The sequence below is a fragment of the Anas acuta genome, chromosome 1, assembly GCF_963932015.1.
Source record: "Anas acuta chromosome 1, bAnaAcu1.1, whole genome shotgun sequence".
NCBI lineage: Eukaryota > Metazoa > Chordata > Aves > Anseriformes > Anatidae > Anas > Anas acuta.
In genome coordinates this window covers 70,604,850-70,622,708 of record NC_088979.1, presented here as the reverse complement: position 1 = coordinate 70,622,708, position 17,859 = coordinate 70,604,850, and the positions used below count along the sequence as shown (strand labels likewise).

The 17,859-nt window shown below is 36.6% G+C and overlaps 1 protein-coding gene and 1 long non-coding RNA gene across 2 annotated transcripts in view; one reads left to right on the top strand and one right to left on the bottom strand.

The window, feature by feature from the left end:
• Positions 1-7,581: 7,581 nt before the first annotated feature.
• On the bottom strand, positions 7,582-14,461 carry LOC137856441 (uncharacterized). The gene is made up of 2 exons (XR_011096450.1): positions 13,805-14,461; positions 7,582-9,693 (listed from the first exon to the last, which is right to left on the bottom strand). It is a non-coding gene; the product is annotated as an uncharacterized lncRNA (long non-coding RNA).
• Positions 8,151-17,859, top strand: part of LOC137856433 (interleukin-5 receptor subunit alpha-like) — a 32,050-nt gene continuing 22,341 nt past the window's right edge. The window contains exons 1-2 of the mRNA XM_068681821.1: positions 8,151-8,271; positions 14,969-15,156. The gene's annotated coding sequence lies outside the window, so the exon portion shown is untranslated. The remainder of the gene's footprint in view (positions 8,272-14,968; positions 15,157-17,859) is intronic.

Here is a 17,859-nt window from a genome sequence, read left to right as displayed (position 1 = left end):
CATGAAATGTTTCACATGGTAAACACACAGGGAATGGTTAATGTTGTCATTTCACAGAGGAATCAAGAGAACCTCTTTGAACCTGGTAGAGTGAACAAACTGGACAGGTCATGATGAGGAAGCCAACAGGTCTCAGTAAGAAGACACAGAATTTGCTTTTTCTTCCCAACTTGATGATGCTTATTCCCAAGGTCCTTTCAGCAAGAGAAACACCTTCCTGAAGCACTGAAGCACTGAAGCACATGCATGTCAGAGTGTGTGCAATGATAGCAGTACTGAATTGAGACAAGCTAAGTTGTGTAGCTTTTTATAGTACTCACACAAATACTTGCGTCAAGCACACCCATAAACACGTGCCAGATAGAAGTCCACAATTATCCTAAAAGTTTATTATGACAAATTTCATTATGTTAATGTGTGTGAAACTGGGTGATATTGTGAATTATGGGACAATGTATTTACTCAGTACAGTTACTATATTCATGAAACAGGAAACGAGAGAGCAAAAAGACTAACTATAACCGAGCTGCTCAGAACTGAGTTGTTCTGGTTAATACTTGGTAAAGGAACTGAAAGGGTCCTACTACAGGTTGAAGATATTCCTGTGACTCATGTGGCTACTCAGCTTCTGTAATTCTTGAAATTGGATCCTGCAGACTCTCATAACAGGATTATACTTGGAACGGCAAGTTCCTGCACTGGGGAAGTTGGGTCATGGTGTAACTGTTACAGTGAATTAGGATACAGGAAACTAGGCGATATAAAAATTAGTTTATTACCATGTGAACTTCCTTAATAATGAAAAAAAAAAAAAGGATTAGAACAGTTTAAACCCTCATTATCTATACAGAATAAACTATGTGCTATCAATTTCAGTATACGTATTTTAACTAACTTCTGGGAACGTATGATTTCCCATCAGGAAACAGCAGGAGGAGGCATCACCTTCTATGTCAATATGAAGCTAGAATACATGGAACTCTTCCTCAAGATGGGTGAGGAGTTGCCAGACAGTTTAAATGTCAGGATTACAGGGAGGGCAGGGACAAGGGACAAGGAGTGTGCTGCAGGCCACCTGATGAAGAAGGCAGATGAGACCTTCTATAGATAGACAGAAGCAACCTCCTGTGCACAAGCACTGGTCCTCCTGGGGCACTTCAACCACCCCCATATCCATTGGAGGGACAATATAGCAGGGCATAGGCAATCCAGGAGGTTTCTGGAATACATTGATGATAACTTCCTTCTTCAAGAAGTCAATGAGGGGAGGTGCTGTGCTGGACCTCATTCTCACCAACAAGGAGGAGCTGGTAGGGAATGGGAAATTCAAGGGCAGCCTTGGCTGCAGGGACTATGATATGGTGCAGTTTGGGATTCAGAGGGCAGTGAGGAGGGAGCAGAGTAATATTGCTACTCTGGACTTTGGGAGAGCAGACTTTGCCCTCTTTAGGGATCTGCTTGGTAGGGTATCATGGGAGAAAGCCCTGGAGGGAAGAAGGGCTCAAGAAAGCTGGTTAATATTCAAACATCACGTCCCTCAAGCTCAGGAGGGATGCATCCCAGACAAGAGGAAGTCATGCAAAACCACCAGGAGGCCTGCATGGATGAACAAGGAGCTTCTGGCCAAAGTTAAACAGAAAAAGAAGGCCTACAGTGAGCAGAAGCATAGCCTGGGAGATAGACTGGAGGAGATACAGAGTCTTTGAGCATCCAGAGATCAGGTTAGGGAAGCCAAAGCCCTCTTAGAATTAAATTTGGACAGGAACACCAGGGGGAACAAGAAAGGCTTCTATAGGTACATCATTGGTAAAAAGAAGACTAGGAAAATTGTGGGCCCTCTCCAGAAGGAAACAGGAGACTTGGGATACGGAGAATGCTGAGGTACTCAATGACTTTTTTTGCCTCAGTCTTTAGTGACAAGTGCTCGAACCACATAGCCCAGGCCCCAGAAGACAAAGGCAGGGACTGGAAGAATGATGAACCAGTGTAGGATGTAGTCAATGAACTAAGACCATCTAAAGAACCTGAAGGTTCACAGTCCATGGGACCTGATGAGATGCATACACAGGTCCTGAAGGAACTGGCGGATGTAGTTCCTAAGCCACTGTCCATCATATTTGAGAAGTTGTCTCTAAATTGGAGAGATGTGGATTTGACAGACAGACCTCTCTGTGGGTAAGGAGTTGGCTGGATGGTTGCACTCAAAAAGTTGCTGTCAATGGCTCAATGTCCATGTGGAGATCAGTAACGAGTGGTGTTCCTTAGAGATCATTACTGGGGCTGGTGCTGTTTAACATCTTTGTCAGTGACATGGACAGTGGGATTGAGTGTACCTTCGTCAAGTTTGCAGATGACACCAAGCTGTGCTTTGTTGTTGACGTGCTGGAGGGAAAGGTTGCCAGCCAGAGAGACCTTAACAGTCTTGAGAGCTAGGCCTTTGTGAACCTCACAAGGTTCATTCAACAAGGCCAAGTGCAAGATCCTGCACCTGCATGCCAAGCACAAATACAGGCTGTGTGGAGAATGGATTGAGAGGAGCTCTGAGGAGATGGACCTGGGTGTGTTGGTTAACGAGAAGCTGAACATGAGCCAGCAGTGTGTGCTGCATCAAAAGAAGTGTGGCCAGCAGCAGGGAGAGGGACGTGATTTTTTCCCTCTACTCTTCTCTCATGAGACTACTCTCATGAGTGCTGCATTTAAGTCTGGGAGCCCCAGCACAAGAAGGATGTGGAAGTCCAGAGGAAGGCCATGAGGCTGATCAAGCGGTTGTAGCACCTCTCCTATGAAGACAGGCTGAGGGAGCTGGGGTTGTCCATCCAGGAGAAGAAAAGGCTCTGGGGAGGCCTTACAGTGGCCTTCCAATACCTTAAGGGGGCCTACAGGAAAGTCGGGGTGGGGATTTTTTGTCAGAGACTTTAGTGATAGGTCAAAGGGTAATGACTTTAAACCATAAGAGGGTAGGTTTAGATAACATATAAGAAGGAAATTCTTTACTCTGAGGGAGGTGAGACCCTGGAACAGGTTGCCCAGTGAAGCTGTGGATGTCCTGTCTCTGGAAGTGTTCAAGGCCAGGCCTTGTTTGTTTTTAATTTGCAGTTTATTATCACTGTTTGACTTAGATGTGGGTGTTTTTACCAAAACAGTCATTTTGAAAGTGAATTTCTCCTTAGATGCTGTGTCAGTCTAAAGATTGATTTGGTTTGCTTATGAGACGGAGGGGAGTTGCATGTTAGAGTAGTGTAAAAGCATCCCTGATTAGACCAGCACATTATACCACAGACTTTTAGGGCTGATCTGTGGTCTTTTCAAAACCAGAATCATTGTAGAGGCTTTATATGACCAGCTTTCTAACCTTAAATTTGAAACATAACAATTTAAAGAACTGCATGCATAAGAAAGAGCATTGTTGATCAGGAAGAAGTTGATAATCAGACAATCTTTCAGTCATCTTTATTCATCTTTATTTTTATTTCTCTGCCTTAATGTATTTTAAATTTATCACCTTTTATTGGAGGTACCAAACCTAGAAAGAAAATGAGCTTAGTAACTTGGGTATGGATTAGAACTTTATTTATTATTATTATTATTATTATTTTTATTATTCAATTTTACAAATGGACACATTTGTGCTATACATGTATAATCACCCAGGCCCCAAGATGGCTTCAGGGACAGTGAATTTTTTTTTTTTTAATTTTTTTTTACACAAAGTAGATAAGCTTAAAAGCTATTTTCATATCCTTCCAAAAATGAGAAACTATTACCTGTAATCAGTTCAAAACAGCAAATACTTCCAGGTATCCCCAGCCTATAAATTTGGGTGATACTGTCCAATAAAAAAAAAAAAAAGAAGAAAAAAAGAAAAAGAAAAATCCCTCTTTTCCTTTACTTATGGCATACAGCCAATACTATTTTTTTTGTATAATGTGCAAGAGATTCTGAGTCTGTAGCAAGGAGATTTGTTTAAACTTTTTACTCCTGTTTTGCACGTTAAAATAAAACTGGAAATTGTAGCTGATTATGATATGATATGATATGATATGATATGATATGATATGATATGATATGATGACCTCACATGTAAGGGAAGTGTAAGGACAAGCTTACTAGCTGTAAATTTGTTTATGATGTCACAAAGCTCCAGACACAGACCATATCTAGATGCAAGTCTATCCAATAGGTACACTTGAAAGACTTTTTGTGGATATTACACTGCTTGGAAACCAAAATATAGCTTACCTCCTCCCTCTATGGTACCAACGGGTTCAGAGATTTACTTTGATCTCTGTTTACAAGAAATAATTTTTCACTCTATTTCCTTTCCTTATGTGATTTAGCAGTTGATGCTTGCTTGTATCTGATCATAGGCTACCATCATGTGGCCACTTTGAGAATCTTCCCAAGTAACAGGATCTTGAAGGCTCATTACTTCTCAGCCTGGAAAACACCACTATGTACACCATCAAATCCACATATGGCTTTTATAGGGCTTAATTTTGCTTCTTAATTGCACTCGGTTATTTCTTAGTCATTCTTCTCTTTGATTCGTGTATGTTTTTTTCTGATCCACCCTCCCCATCCCCATTCCCCCTCAAACAAACAAACCCCTAAAAATGGACAAAATGTACCTTCATTTCAGAAAGGAAAAGGTGCAAGTTTTTCTGTAAGTAGCTTCTTTGGGATACTCCAGGCATTAAATTGTAAGACATAGGTTTATTTATGTTGTGTATTTCTGTTCATGCACACCTTTCTCAGAGCTTCAACCATACTTATGTAAAATGTGATTGTATGGCTGAAATCTAGCTAACATGCTCCAAAGCTTATGCTTCTGAGCTATTACTTCAGACTGTATACCTAAGCAATCAAATATGGAAATATCTAAAGTTGTAGCTTTGCAGACATCATGGTAAGAAAAGAGATCTCTAGGTGGAATGGAAGCCTATACTGTAGACCAGAACCTTGTACCAAATAAAAGCTCTTTTACTGGACTAATGTTTATTCATGTACAATCCAATTAATATTTAAAAATAAATTACATCCTTATTATATTCATTGCAGAACTTACTAGGATTCTTTGTTGGATTGTTTCATCAGGAAATCCAAACTGAATATTTGATATGGTGTCAATTTATCTTATCTTCTTTTTCCCAATGTACACCAAATTGCTTAAAAAGCAGAAAACTTAACATACTTTAGACAAAGATTTTTAGTTACAGAAATTGATAAATTCCAGTCTTGAACTTTATTTCTTATTTTATTTTATTTTATTTTATTTTATTTTATTTTATTTTATTTTATTTTATTTTATTTTATTTTATTTTATTATTTTACTTTACCAGAATTAATGTTTTAAATCAAAATATACCCAAATAGAAGTTCTGCTAACAGATTTTATATACTGATGAAAAGCAGATCAGTGCTGCATTTGCATTGATTTGCATTTGCAGGTAGGCTTATGGACCAGAGTAAACAATGCTTTTGCTTACAGTCATTTTTTAAAGTTCATTCATACAGTGAAGGTTAAATGAGACATCAAGGATGGGATTCATTTCTGGACTATAGACTAAAACTCCATATTATTGCAATCTACACCTTAGTTTTGGTGCTGTCTGCTCACTTCATGAACAATGGATGAGTTCTGGGTGAATCAAATGAGGTGAATGAAATGTTTTCTTGTCAAAGTGTAGTTTTTCATTGACAATAACAACAGATGGACCTGATTTGTGCACATCTAAATACCTCCAATGTAAAAACAAAATAAAACATTTATTGAATTCAAAATGAATTTGTCTTTGAAGGTGCAGTGAGCCCAAGCCATCAGCTATTTGTTCTCCCATCATATTACATGTTTACCTAGCTCTATGCTGGACTCTATGCTCTCTGCTGGAAGGATACTCCAAGAAAAATTATCAAAGGCTTTATTGAAATCCAAAAAGATGACATCAGATGGCTTCAATCAATCAGCTAGATGGGAAACCTTGTCATAAAAGAAAATTAAGCAGGACTTTTCCCTCATGAAACCGTTGGTTGTGATCAATGACTGCATTGATTCAGGTGTTTCTCAATAACCTCCAGAATAATCTTCTGCATAATTTTACCAGGCACGGAAGTGACACTGACAGGCTGGTTATTACTAGGGTCTTCTTTCTTGTCCTTCTTGAAATTGGAATGATCTTTGCCATCTTCTGCTTGGCTGAGACTTCTCCAGATTCCCAAGACTATTGAAAAATAATTGAGAGAGATCTTGTGAAGGCATCAGCTGGCTCTTTGAGTTCCCTGGGATGAACAACGCTGTGCCTCATAGACTTATATGCATCCAGACAGAGCAGCACTTTGGGGTTGGCTGGGAGTTTATCATTACCATGGTAACAGTCCTTCAGCTCAGTATCTTTTCTGTTTCTCAGTTTCTTTTTTCTCAGTTTCTTTTCTGTTTACTCACTACTATACTCTGACTCACAGAGCATTGTGCTCAGGTTTCCAGTCTGGGCTACTCTTGATTTTTTTTGAAAAAAAAAAAATTTTTTTTTTGAGGAAGTTAACTAATGACGTTCTTCCTTTGCCTTTATGGAGTTCTTTGTAAGTTTGGGCTTATCATATTCTGATCATTAATTTCTAGTGAGGTTTTTCCTTAAAGTAGATTTGTTCTCATTCATTCATTGTTTTGTTGCTAAAGTTCATAATATACTACCCAAGCCAATCCTGCTTGCCTTTTCTTCTTTCAAGTCTTTTTAAAACACTAAATATTTATTAGTACCCTTTCCACCTAAATGTGTGTAGTCTCTCAGCAACTCTGTTTTTCCCTTTTTCTTCCTAAAACAATCAAAAGAATGAAATAAAGTTGAAAAAGAGTATCTCTGTACACCACATACTCTGAGAAGAATTCCTCTTCTGCAACAGCACATTCTCAGATGTGTAACTGCGTAGTCTTTCTCACTAGAAAAATAGTTACAGGTCAGAGTATGCAGGAACATTTTCTTCTCCTTAACTTAAACAGTGAGATTATGAACTTACCAGAATTAATGACCCAGTAAAGATAAGTTCCTAGCAATTTCAGGAGAAGATGGAGATATGAATAGTCTTCATATGATGCATGGAAAAGATGCTTTGGTTCAAGTATGGGGCTATTTTTCCAAAGCTGAGTTCCTAATAGGAATAATTTGGCCAATTTTTAATAGAGAAGTAATTCCAAATGCATAGGTTGAGGTTTATCTCTAATGTTAACCCTCTGAAAATTATCATTATTATGATCCAGAGTCTCACCCAAAAGGGCTTTAAAGGAGCATGCCCAGATGATAATTCATTTGCTCTGCTTGATGGGATGAGATTAACCCTATTAATTACAGATACATAAATCACAACAAGTTTGTTTCTGTTTTCTCTATGAGGGGAACCCAAGATAATGACCACAGACTTAGGGATCTTAGATACCTAAGAAATGGAGGTGAATCTTAAACTCCTGATGTGGAGATAGATCTTTGCACAGTGCCACAAATGTCTTGTCATCTGATACTAGTACTGGTAGTTTCAGTGGGGTGGTTACCTGCTACAAATACTAGCTAACTCTATTTTGTTTGAACAATGTTTATTCCATCTTCCTCTTTTTTTTTTTTTTTTTTTTTTCCCAGCACTGGAACACTTGAGGTGATTCTTCAGAAATAAAATTTTGTTAAACTAAGCAACAGCTGCATAAAAGGAAGAAAATGTTTAGCCACTTATACTTGTCAGATAAAGCAAAATGGAAGTGGTGAAATGAATATGACTCAGCTGAAAGCAGTGAGCAGTTTGAGCGATGACAACCCTGACTCATCTGGGAAAATACTTCGTTCTCTTGCGTCAAGAGAGTTGGTACTGCTTGCATGAAGAAGTGTACTAGAAAGGATTAAAAACTGAGGTAGTGCCTAGGAGCAACTCTAACTTAAGAGTTAGCTGATCTGGTAACACATAAGGAGATGAGTAAACTGATCTATAGAAAAAGGATAGTAACACTGGACTGAGTGCAGGAAAGAATTTGGAAATAATTAGTCCAAAGTGGAAGTTACAGCCTTGACAAATCTACAGAAGCTATGGAATAGGAAAGCTTCAGAATGAGAAACATGTCTTACTGGGACTCTCCCACATGCTAAATGGAAATTACCAAAGCTTCACAGTTGGAAATAACACAGTAGAGAGACATATATTAGATCCTCTTCATTAGAGTTGAATGTACCTTACTTGTAAGACTGAAGGAGTGAATTGTACATGGATTGCCACAGGTGTGAACCTCTGCCAAAGGTAGGTGTTAAAGTTACTCCTTTTAAAAAATACTTTCATCCTCTTCCTTCCTCCCTTCCTTCCTTCCTTCCTTCCTTCCTTCCTTCCTTCCTTCTTCCTCTCTTCCTCTTTTTCTTTCTTTCTTTCTTTCTTTCTTTCTTTCTTTCTTTCTTTCTTTCTTTCTTTCTTTCTTTCTTTCTTTCTTTCTTTCTTTCTTTCTTTCTTTCTTTCTTTCTTTCTTTCTTTCTTTCTTTCTTTCTTTCTTTCTTTCTTTCTTTCTTTCTTATTTTCTTTCCCCCAGGAAGTCACATCCTCTTTGTTGATGAAGTCAGAACTCTGCTTTTTTTTTTTTTTTTTTCCCAGTAACTCTTAAGCAAAATATCAATGTTTAGTCTGGAAAGTATGGAAAGTAAATTATCCTCTATCGGGAAGCTGAAAACAAATAAACAAAAAAAATGACAGAAAAACTCCACCTAATCTCGAATTATTTTCAAGGCAAATGTGTTAATTTCAGAAGGCTCTTCTTACAAAACTTTCTAAAACTTAGAATAAATCTGATCTGTTGAATGTTTAGCATCATCTGGTTTCATCACAAATAATACCTTTTTTTTCCTTTTTTTTTTTTTTTTTTTTTCTATGTGCCCACAGATAGCTCAGTATTTTGGGTGATAATGGAATTGTTTCAAAGAGCACATAGGACAGCTGCTCAAAGTCTATGCTTGGTTGCTGAAATGCTTCTGAATTTTCATTACCAGCAAGTGCAGGTTTCAGTGTGATTTCTGGCAGTGCGCCCAGGTGGCCAAGAGGGTCAACAGCATCCTGGCTTGTATCAGGAATAGGGCAGCCAGCAGGACCAGGGAGGTGATCGTTCCACTGTAGTCAGCTCTGGTGAGGCCACATCTCGAGTACTGTGTTCAGTTTTGGGCCCCTCACTACAAGAAGGACATCGAGGCCATCCTGGAACATATTCAGAGAAGGACTACGGAGCTGGTGAAGGGTCTGGAACACAAGTCCTGTCAGGAGTGGCTGAGGGAATGGGGGTTGTTTAGTCTGGAGAAGAGGAGGCTCAGGGGAGACCTTATTGCTCTCTACAGCTGCCTGAAAGGAAGGTGTGGGGAGCTGGGGGTCAGCCTCTTCTCACAGATAACTAGTGATAGGACTAGACGTAATGGCCTCAAGTTGCACCAGGGGAGGTTCAGGTAGGAAATCAGGAGACATTTCTTCTCAGAAAGAGCAGTCAAGCATTGGAACAGGTTGCCCAGGGAAGTGGTAGCATCACCGTCCCTGGTGGTGTTCAAGGAAATATTGGATGTGGCACTTAGGGACATGGTTTAGTGGGTGACATTGGTGGTAGGGTGATGGTTGGACCAGATGATCTTGGAGGTCCTTTCCAAGCTTAATGATTCTATGATTCTTGCTCAGTGCATTCTCACTGATAGTAGACTGAAAGACAATAAGAATGTAAAAGAGTGAGTTCTAGATTAGTAATAAGGAGCTAAGAATGTGAGCAGGCACAATATCAATGTTGACCAGTATATAAAAGTTCTGTACAGGTGATATAGAAACTTATCGTTCTCTAATGCAGAATGATTTTTTTCAAAATCTGCCTAGGTGAAATAAATGCCAATGATTTTGTTGGAGTTGCAATGAATTTGAGTGTTTTTATACTGGGATTAGCAGAAGTTATTTCACCAAAAAAATAAAAACATAAAAAAAAATCTGCTTGCGATTGGTGGACAAATAAGACTTTTTCCCTCTGATTGTTTCTGGTGGATTTTATATCATCAGCGTGCTTGGCAACAAGTCAATTTTCTTTCAACTGAGTGGTAAATGCTGCTCTTCACTATTGTGGTCTTGGGTGGCTAGGGTTTGGTAGGGGAAGAGTGCCATGACAGTGAGAGAGTGAAAAAGTCTTTCCAAAAATGATAGTTATAGCAAGTGGATAGATTTTTTCCCCTTCTAGCTTTGGCTGTGTAAAGGACACCAATATGCTTGTCTTCAGTGAGAATGTCATCTGCACATATATGCTGTCTTTCTTGGCTGGGCAAAGAGCATCACAAGGTAGCAATAGATGGCTTCTTATCAAACCCTGGTTTGTGAGTTTGAAAGAATCAGGTGAAGGATACAGGAGACAGCACTTTACAAAATCCTCAGGAATCCAAATAGGAAGCAGTATTTTAATAGCCATCTGCAAAAAAATAGAAGCTTTGCCAGAGTCAGTCCTTAGTCTTAAGACTTGAAGTCTAAAGATATAAAAGCAGGACTATTTCTGCACACTGACTGGGAAGGAAAATAGAAGGACATTCTATTCTGAAGATTCTGAAGGACATTCTTAAATGAATTGTGTAGAGGAAGCCTGGAGAAAAAATAACAGTACTTCATTAAAACATTGCTTTTTAAAATCTGTCCATTTCAAAAAGTTTAATCTAAACAGGAAGAGCAAGGATTGCATGTTTAATAGCTGTAGGGTCTGAATTTCAATTGTAGTTAGTGGAGATCTAGTCAATTTGGTTTAAAGTGTGATTTATCTGATTGACACTATGGGTTTACCTTAAGGTGAGACGAGTCTCTATCTAATTTGATACCTCAAGTTTATAGCTGATAAAGTATATATAGTACAATTTCTGTTGTCAATGTTGCAATATCTGATCAGGAATATTTAGAAAAATTAGCAATCAGATGACAATACATAAGGGAATAAGTAATAAACTCTTAAGCATCTACAATTTTATTTTATTTTTTCTCTGTTTTACCAGTTTCCTTGAAAGAAGTATCACGGTTATGAAATATAGCTTATCTTTTATAATATAGCAAGCTTTCTTCCTAGAAATATTCAGGATACATATACATTGTTTTCACACTAAAAGATAAATCATCTGTTTCAAACCTTGGTCTCACAGCTGTTATTCATCACAATTACTGTGATTCATCACTGACCTGACCATTACCCCAGAAAGAAGTTATGTCATATGTGTAATGAAACATCAGCTCCTGATCAGTATTTTGAATTTTTTCATGCAGTCCAAAAGCTTTAAAAGAGAAATCTCAGAACAGTATAAATTCCTAGATATTTCATCTATTTCTGGTATGATTTGGAAAATGTGTATAATCTCTCTATACCTCAGTTCCTCACTCAGAAAAGATTAGGCCTGTTTTATTATTATTATTATTTTTCCCCATATTTCCCTCCTTTTTCGGTCCTATATTAAAAGTAGTGCATATTCTATAGTAAGTGTTGAATTGATCTAATTTAGTCTAAGCATCTGCCATGGGGATACTGGCAATACCATCAGCACTGCCTTTTAATTGAAGTCTTTCACTGCTTCTTTCTAATTAGCTGAGAACAAGCATGTCTATATAATGCTATGCTTTTTTAAAAGACTCATTCCCACCTCAATGCAAAGTCAGTTTATCATAGAACACATCCCAAACCCATACTTTGGTCTCTGATAAATCTCTACATGTAGCATTTGACTGTAATAGATATTAACCTGTACCGATGTAGAAAAAACAGAGAGAAAAAAAAATGTATCAAGTTTGCTTTTATGGTCAATGGATGGCTATTAGCTGTAGTTGACAATTTTTGGAAAGCAAAGAGATATCTTCTCCAAGAAATCATTTTCTCTGGTTAACGTATTACTGTATATACCTGTTCATCTATCTATTTTGAAAAGCATTATAAAAATATTTGACAACAAAAGAAGCATTACATTTTAAGATCACAGATTCAGTGTAGAAGGCCTTATGGACAGTTGCCGTCTCTATTATGTGAAACAGAAACATAAAATTAGCTGCAAAATAGCATTAAAAACACAAAGGTTTGTATTTTAGTCACTGCAGTAGAAACCTGTGATGCCAACATTCCCTTCTGCTAACAAGAACATATGCATTCAGGACACCCCCTTTATCTTAGTGATATCCTTTCAGCTTATCTCACTATTCCTTTGTAGTTTAATATTTCCTTTTCAGTGGCACAAATCTTAGAAATGTAATTTTCCCTTCAGTGCAAAGAAAAATATGAGATTTTCCCCTCTTCCTCTATTGGTGTAAACAGAGCTGGGATTAAAGAGCATCTCAAATGCCCCTAGCATGATTACAAGCATTAGTTGCTCTAATACAACATAAAACACTTAAGGGAATGTGAGTAAGGAAAACCCATATCCTGTAGCCACATGAATCTTTACTGGAACTATCTCAGCACAGTGCTCAGATGACCACAAAACAAATGATTGCTAACTACTGAATACATACATAGATCATACGTACATACATAGATACATAGATTGCTGGTTTTACAGAGAGTTAGCAGTCATTCCTTTTAACAGGAAGCTAAATGCTGGGTGACGTACTGTTCAGTGAATTGGCTTTATGGATTTTTTTAGTTATATGACATGCCATTTTGATCAGCCCAAATACATATGTGGTTTCAATGAAACTCTTTTATAATCTATTACTGAGTTCAGTGTAAGAGTGTGCTAAAATGGAAAATGTGATGAATTCTCATCATTCTTACTTTTCTGAATACAGTTAAAACTGTATGATTATTAAAAATAAATAAATAAAAAATCCCTGAGGTGTAGCTTTCTTCTTTTTCATCTTTAATTACTTTAAATTATGAGAAAACTCCAGAAAACATACTACTACTAGGTAATGAATGTTTTCTCTGAAGTCAGCAATGGGAGCGTTTTATTGATGTAAGCAATGTGCTGCAATTACTAATGTGCAGACATTAACCCAGTGTATAAACTGCATTTAAACCAGATAAAACTTACATTTTACTAATATGCAGAAGACACAATGGGAAAATAAGTTTTTTATATTTTAAAAATAAAGTACTAAGCCTGTGGCCAGGTTTGCTACTGTTATAATTGGATTTGAGAATCTAAGTCACACTCTTCTCACTTAAATACAACATGCCTCTAAATTTAGTTGAAGACGTCAAGAATTATTTACCTTACTTTATGTAGTACATTTCTATAGATGTGAGTTTTTTTCTGCATACACATGTCTTAAGCTTGGGTCTGATACATACCAAAACAAAGGAGCCGTAAGAAATAAAAGCTGTTCTTTAATTACATCGTATAATTACATTACAACAATTATACAATAATTGTATATTATTTTTTATTATTTAATAGTATATTATTTAATTGCATATTATATTTACTAATTTATTTCTTTGTATTAAATTTATTTATATTACAAAATGAAAAATAATTGTAGAAATGGTGTATAATTACATTAACTCATTTAAAAAGTAAAATAACGTGGACCTAAACACATTATTTACTAATTTAAAGCCAAGATTAGCTTACTAAATCTATGTGTAAGAAAAATATAGATACAAAACAGTCACAGTAATCATAGCAAAAAAAAAATTATTAGAAGAAAGAGATACATGGTGCAAAGCACCAGGTTTTGAGGCTTTAATAATAAGAATTTGGAACACACTATTGAGCTTTTGTATGACATCTGGTTTTGTTTGTTTGTTTTAATGTTAACTTTTGTGTTTTTAACATGGATAAAAAAGTACAAAAAAGGTTTATATTCTTACCCCTTAAAACTTGTGCCTTTTCAACTCTTCTTCAACCAACGTCTTCAACTGAGTTGAAAATCTTTAGGTTTCTACCATTTCACCTAACAACCTGTCAAAGTGAGGGGAGGCATAGGATCCTTCCTCCATCAGCATTTATCCACTGTGTGTCTGGAAGCTAAAAAAGGAGAAAAGCAAAGCAGAAGAGCCAGTTTCTATGGTCTGGAGGGGAGCACAACAGCTAGTAAATGAAAGAAGATATATACTTTGATCTGTTCAGCAGTTGTGAAATGAGACTTTTAAGAAGTCCTTTTTTTTTTTTAAAAAAAAAAAAAAAATGCAGCAAATGGCAGCAAATAATTCATTCTTGACACCTTAGGCTCATTTCAAACCTTTGCACCAAAACCTGAACTGTCTCAGATGTTCAGTTAATAAACTTAACACGAAGAAGAGGCATATCTGTTCCAAACCACATTCCCAGAAAGACATGAGTGAGTATATCCATAATTCTCCCATCAAATTCAGCTTAAGGTGGAAAGCTGGAATACAAAATATCAGCTTGCATGAATAAAATTAAAAGTTAATATCAAACCTATGTATTATCAAGGCTTCTCCAGAACTCCACTCACAACACTTCAGTATGGCAGCAAAATTAACCCCATTTACTAAGCAAGTAAGAGGAGGAGACTTTCAGATGCTCTGCTGGGCAAAGTTTCTGAGATGAAGAGTAAAACAAACAGTGACACTTTTCCAAAAGTTAAGATTCTTTTGTTCTTTTATTTTTTCTTCCATTATTTCTGTGATTTTTATCTGTCTGGCAGTTTGTTTATTTTTAGCTTTAACCCATAAATTCATTTTAATTTAGTGTGAAGTGAAAGATATATATTAGCCATCACAAAAACAGAACAGCAGCAAGGAGGTTATGATCTTTTGGGAATGTTGATCTCATAGTCACCACTTGCCCTACACAATTAAATTTCTTCTGTAATCTGACTTTTTCTTAAAACATCAAAGATCATTGCAATATCTAAAATGTTTGGAAATATTTCTCTTTCATATGAATAGAGAAAAAATACATCATCTCTCACCACTGGGGTTAGTCATAGAGAGGTGCGCCTTTTCAAATTATTTTTGAAGAATTTGGCTAAGGTTCCATGTATTAAGAGGTGTGTTTTGGTCCCATAGGAGGAAGCAACAGTGGTAACGGGCTTTTCTGAGGTGGCATATTGAGAAAAAGGGAAGTCTCTTGAATCGGTTTCTCAATATAGTCTTAAATCAAGACATTTGATTCTGTGATTCTGTGATTCTCCAGTGCTGACCTTGCCATTGTCTCAGCCCAAATGATGCTGCATTTAACATGCATTAAAAAGAAGGTAAGTTTTGAAAAAAACAAATGTAAATAGTAGTGCTATTTTAACTATCTACCCAGACATTTAAAATGTATTTATTGTATGTTCATGTCATTATTCCTCAGTCAATATCAACATTGTGTACTATCACATATAAGGACTTTGAAAAATATGAATTCTCAGCCTTAAATGAAGTGTAAGTTTTAGATACATGTATGTCTTAATAAGACACATAGTCTTAGTGACGCCCCTTATCTAAGACTGCTTTGTAAATTGGATTTGAGTTTAAGAATGCAAGATTTTATTGCTTAATGACTGAATTTATGCTGTAAATTATGCACAATATAGTTTTTTTTTTTCAAATGCAATTGAATACTTTTTGAACAATTTTATTATTTTCTCAATCAAAATATAAAAATTGATGTTCCTCATTTATTATTATTATTATTACTATTATTATTGCTTTTGTATTTAAGAGTAGTCACATAATCAGATCCACAAAGGTTTCAGAAATGCCTTTCTTCAGATGCATGGCCAGTGCACACATCTACATTTCAGGAAATTCTCTAGTCTCTTGAATTCTTAAAATTAAGCAGTTCATTTTCCCTAAACTAAAAGTAACTGCTCTAAGTTTTGCTTATATTGGTTTCACTACTTTAATTTTCTGGCCCTAACTGTCTATTTCCCAGATTTGCCAGGTGGGTTTTGCACAATCACTATGTTCTCCACAGCTGTTCTGCTATATGGTGGGCAGCTTCTCATTTTTTACCACCCCTTTACATTACTCCATCCACCCACTGTTGCAGAACAAAAGCATTGCTGGGCAGCAACCAGCAGGCACAATGGCTATAGTTGAACTTCAACGGTGAAAACAAGGAGACAAACAAAACAAAACAAAGCCAAAGAAACAAACAAACCAAAGACATATAAGCATAGTGACATTATTTAATTATTAAGAATACTTTCATAATAAGTGATTTTTTTTATTTTTTTTTTTTACAGATTACTGTTTAGAAAAGACTGCCATTTTTTGTGATTTTTTTTTTTTTTAGATTATTCGTATTATTTATGTATTTTCTATCCCATTAAAATCTTTCTGAAAGTACATTTGACTAGAATTTGTTTCTTCAGGGGAGAAATAAAGGACTAGAAAGTTCTTTTAAAAAAAAAAAAATCATGCAATTAATTTTATTTTGCACCTCATGGACTAAATTTTGGCACCATATGCTAACATAAAGCCCTTTGTAACAACACTACAAGCACAGAGTCCTGTCTGCTTATGTCTGAGAAAAAATGTTCTGCTACTCTGCTCATCTATGGTGGTATAAATGAAAATATGCTTTCTTTGACAAGTAGGGTATCGAAAAGCCTTTTACATATGGATGGCTTTTTGTTTCCTTGTGATCACCTTGGGTGTTCTTATTTTACAGTGTTTTGCCTTTGCTGTATTCTGGGGACTAATGCATTGTGTATAAACATAAGAGATGTCCTGTGGGGTCAGCCCAGTGGTGCACCTCCTATTCTGTCTGCAGCAATGGCAACAGGAGGTACCACTGGGATATATTCCACAACTTTGGCCACCTCTTGCAACCCAGCATTCACAGTTGTTAAATTAGAGATGTCAGAAGCTACTTTCATGCCTAATACTTTTTGGAACCTTGTCATAAACCTGCTTTATGCCAGTTTGCCCAGTCCTATTCTCAGCCTGCTGATATTGTCTGCCATCACACTTCCTGTGGCTTCAAGGTGCAGGAGTTCATTATGCACTGAATAGAGATTGCCTTCAGTGCTGTACAAAAGGTACTCCTAGGAACAAGCCGCCTTTGGGAAACAGCAGTGATCTCTCCTGAAATGTCTTTCATTGACTCAAACCGTCTTTTTTTTTTTTTTTCCTAAGTTTATTCAGACTTTTAAAATCTTTTCTCTGCCCTGTGTTTTCTCTCTCCATTTGAATGCAGTCAGTTATATTGCCACACAGATGATTTCTATTTTTGTTTCTAACACTGGAAGTATTTGTTATTTTAAAATTTATTTTGTTCCCTTTAGGGGACAAAATAGGGGGACTATTTTAAGTCCCTCGTCAGTTGTGTTTTCCATAATTGTCATGTTACTGACAGCTACAAATATTTCAGTTTTAACTTGTTTAGTGTTTTCCACCCTCATTTTTCCCTTTCTACTGATTTAAATACATACATGTTCCTAAGACTACTTTTCGTGGCTTCACCATGGGAATGGATAAGATCTTTATAACCACTACATGTTGGGTTATAAACCCATGAAACCTTGTTTTCATTTTACATTTTCCCTGACTTTTACTCTTGCTACAAACAATACCATTCCAAGGGTATCATTAAAGAGCAGCAAGGGCAAGCATAGCTTATCCTTTCCCTCTCTGGGCAATCAGAACTGTCTTATTTCCCAGGCACACCAAGTAGAGAAAAATACTTTTTTATTTGCTGTGCACATGGTCAAATGCCCTGATTTTGCACACACACTGCAGCTGTTGCTGCTGCCATAGCTGAGACAAATACCAGAGAGAACCAGGTGGGGGAATCTCTATTTTAAAGCATTTTGTCATGATTTTTCATAGCGCTTCATAAACGTCAACCTGAGAACTCTACAACTCATTAAATGACCTCTTTCTCACTGCATTGCACCAAAATAACTTTATAAATATATGCATATGTGCATGAGTATATGCATATATATATATATATATATATTTTT